General features: G+C 43.2%; 1 pseudogene; it reads left to right on the top strand.

The window, feature by feature from the left end:
• The first annotated feature begins 543 nt into the window (after positions 1-543).
• On the top strand, positions 544-3,393 carry LOC146810741 (protocadherin gamma-A6 pseudogene; annotated as a pseudogene).
• Positions 3,394-3,893: the final 500 nt, after the last annotated feature.

Genomic DNA, 3,893 nt, shown 5'->3' with positions numbered 1-3,893 from the left:
CATATCGTGTGGCCAGAGTAATGTGACTATTTTCATTAAAGCAATAGGAGTATAACTAAAACGTATCGGTTGAGAGGTGACACCTTGCTGCTGTGTATACGCATGGCCTCCTTTGTTCTCCCTCCCTCTCAAAAAGAACACAAACCCATAACCAGACGCTAACGAAAGAGTGGGCTTACTCGACTCTCTTCATTCAGTTTCCCTGTTCGTACTGAGATATTCATACATACAAAGAGAAAGAAAAAGTTGTAATATACACCTTTCCCGTACAAACAAACCTTCAGCCAAGTGTGAGCCACTGCAGTTATCGTTTTGGACACAAAGTGTCGCTGTTCACCAAGCAAGGAAAGAAAAAATCCATAATATCACGTGGGATAAACGCAGCAGAGAAAGATAACCGACTGACGGGGATAGGTGGCATTTTGCCTGTAAATATCCGTGCACTGTTGACTGTCCTTTGGTGAAATATCGGGGAAAGCGTTTTCACACAAACCCGAAGCTTTATTTTGAGCTAGTGTAACCTGAGAGATGACTTTGATGGCCATGGCGCAGCCACCAAGAGGCTGCTACTCCGGTGCTCAGACACCGAGACGATGTTACTCCCGGGCTCAGATACCAAGAGGATGTTACTCCGGGGACCAGACACCGAGGCGCTGTTACTCCGGAGCGCAGTCACCGAGGCGGTGTTACTCCGTGGCTCAGACACCGAGAGGTGATTGTTCGGAGGCTCGGACAATGAGCTTTTGTTACTCCGGCGTTCAGTCACCGAGGCGCTGTTACTGCGGGGCTCAGACATCGAGGCGCTGTGACTCCGGGGCTCAGGCATCGAGGCGCTGTGACTCCGGGGCTCCTCTGCTGCTTCTTGTTGCTCTGCTGACAGTCTGTGGCGCCGCTTCCGGGCAGCTGCGTTATTCCATCCCCGAGGAAATGAGGAAAGGCTCTTTTGTTGGGAATGTGGCTCTGGATCTGGGGATGGATACAAAGGAGTTTTCAGAGGGAGGCGCCCGGATAGAAGCCAGAGGTAGGAAGCAATATTTTGTTCTGAGCTTAAATAAGGGACATTTATATATCAATGAAAGGATTGACAGAGAAATCGTGTGTAGACAAGTAGCCCAGTGTCTGTTAAATGTAGAGATCATTTCAGAGAAGGTTATGAAAGTGTATTTAGTCGAAGTGGCAATTCAGGATATTAATGACAATGCTCCCACCTTCGTTGATGAGCAAATGGAACTGCAGGTGCTTGAAAACACTGTGCCTGGGACCCGTTTTGTGCTACCAGAGGCGAACGATGCAGATGTGGGGATTTATTCTCTTCAAAACTACCAGCTCAGCGACAATAAACACTTCACATTGGATGTAAAAAGTAGACGCGATGGCAAAAAGTACACAGAACTGGTCTTAGAGAAATCACTAGACCGCGAGGAGCAGGAAGTTCACAGCTTGATCCTCACAGCTACAGACGGAGGGGATCCGGTCAGATCAGGTTCACTGCAGATACAGGTCAATGTGCAGGATGTGAATGACAATCCACCAGTTTTCAGTCAGTCTGTCTATAGGATCAGTGTGCTGGAAAATGTGCACAATGGGACTGTTGTGGGCAGCGTCACAGCTGTTGATGTTGACAAAGGATCAAATTCAGAAGTAACATATTCCTTTAATGAGATGGATGAACATATTTTACAGACGTTTGCATTGGATTCAAAAACAGGAGATATAGCTGTGATTAAAAATCTGGATTTTGAAGAGAGTACATTCTTTGAATTTGAAGTTAAAGGAAGTGACGTGGGAAGTCTTTTCTCACGCTGCACAGTTTTAGTAGAGGTCATTAATGTGAATGATAACGTGCCTGTAATCGTGATGTCATCTCTGCTGAAACAAGTTCCAGAAAGCGCGCCGCAGGGCACAGTCATAGCTCTACTCCATGTACACGATAGGGATTCAGGAGAACATGGACATGTTACTTGTTTCCTTACTGCTAATCTCCCATTTAAATTAAAGAAGTCGGTTGGCAATTATTATAATTTAATTACAGACAGTGCTTTGGATCGAGAAGAAGTCCCATTTTACAACATAACAATTACAGCCACGGACAGTGGGACTCCTCCTCTATCTAAAACTGAAAACATAGATCTTCAAATTACAGACGAAAATGACAACGCACCTGTATTTCAGCAATCATCATACAGCACCTACATCATGGAAAATAAACCACAAGGAACATCAATTTTTATTGCCAAAGCCTTAGATTTGGATTGGGGGAGGAATGCCAAGGTCAGTTACTCTATCATCGATGGACACATTGGAGATGTCCACTCTCTTCTTACATATCCATTAATTCTGAATCTGGTGTTGTTTATGCACTTCAACCTTTCGACTATGAAGAGTTCAAAGAATTTCAGATCCAAGTGAAAGCTCAGGATGGTGGCTCTCCATTTCTTACAAGTAATGTCACTGTGACATTCTTTATACAGGATCAGAATGACAACACCCCTGAAATATTATATCCATCAACACCAATGGATGGCTCCTCGGGTGTGGAGATTGTGCCTCGCTCCTCTGAACCAGGTTATCTGATCACTAAGATGGTAGCTGTCGATGCTGACTCTGGGCAGAATGCTTGGCTGTCCTACCATCTGATAAAGTCCACAGACCAGGGACTGCTTACTGTAGGACTTCACACAGGAGAAATCAGGACAGCTCGTCCAGTTATGGAAAAAGATGCCATAAAACAATTTCTGGTGGTCTTAGTGAAGGACAATGGGCAGTCCGCTCTCTCTTCCTCTGTTACAGTCACCATCATTTTGGCAGATAGCATGCCAGAAATGCTTCATGACATAAGTAACCCCTTGACATCCACAGACATTGAGTCAAACCTGACACTGTATCTAGTGATCTCTGTTGCTGTTGTTTCCTTCCTGTTCCTGTTCCTGATCATTTTTATTTTGGTAATTAGGATTCACCACTGGAGGGAATCTCAGGTCTGTGAGTCTTTCGGTGTTGACTTTAATTCACTTCCTCCGACTCAGTTTGTAGGCATTGACGGAATCAGGTCTTTCCTACATCCCTATCCTCATGATATCTGTTTAACAATGGATTCGGAAGAAAGCAAGTCTAAGGTCCCTAATCCCAGTGACTCAAATACTCTTGTAGGAAATCAGAATAAAAAACATGGTTCTGTTCCCATTGAAGATATTCTAAGTATGGACACAGAAGGCCAGCCCTTTATCCAGGTATGTTTATTTCTTTGCCAATGTAATGCTTTGAATGTATTTTTAGAAATGCATCATGTATTCACTGTCATTCACTTTCGTTTTTGATTAACAGGCCAAAGAAAAAAATACCAGTACTCCCAATTCACCACTTTTAGTAAATGGATATTGCCAGCTGTCATAAAATGAAAACATTGTAACCTGCTCTGTTAGGAATATAAAAAAAAATGCATATATGATTTTTGTAGCTACTCTGTGGGCCAAATCCTGCTCTCTAGCTCTGTCAGGACACTGATTCCTTAACAGTGCTTTGTTAAATGTAGCCAATGGAATTGCGAAATATATTTAGGCGTGCACTGATACCTAGTTGTAATTATTCCTTTAAACAAAGGTGTGAGATCTAGATCTGCATACAGCATTTTCTTACTATACAGTACCCAAGATGCAACCTGAGTTCTAGTGTGCTTGCCAGATAATACTTCTTACCATCCTCCTTATGGCACCTCCTTCTTTAAATCATTCTTTGTACACTGTCGTAGACGCTAGTTATAAAAACAAACCATACCCATGCGTGAACCACAGCCCCCTCATAACCTCTTTGCAATCCTTTCATTAGGGTTTAAGATGTAAACAAAAACAACTGTATAGTTCTCAGAATATCACCTGCTAGACTTTGACTAGCCA

Source organism: Triturus cristatus, chromosome 7, assembly GCF_964204655.1.
Source record: "Triturus cristatus chromosome 7, aTriCri1.1, whole genome shotgun sequence".
In the NCBI taxonomy this organism is placed as follows: Eukaryota; Metazoa; Chordata; class Amphibia; order Caudata; family Salamandridae; genus Triturus; species Triturus cristatus.
The sequence above is the reverse complement of the archived record's forward strand: the minus strand, read 5'-3'. Positions and strand labels throughout refer to the sequence as shown.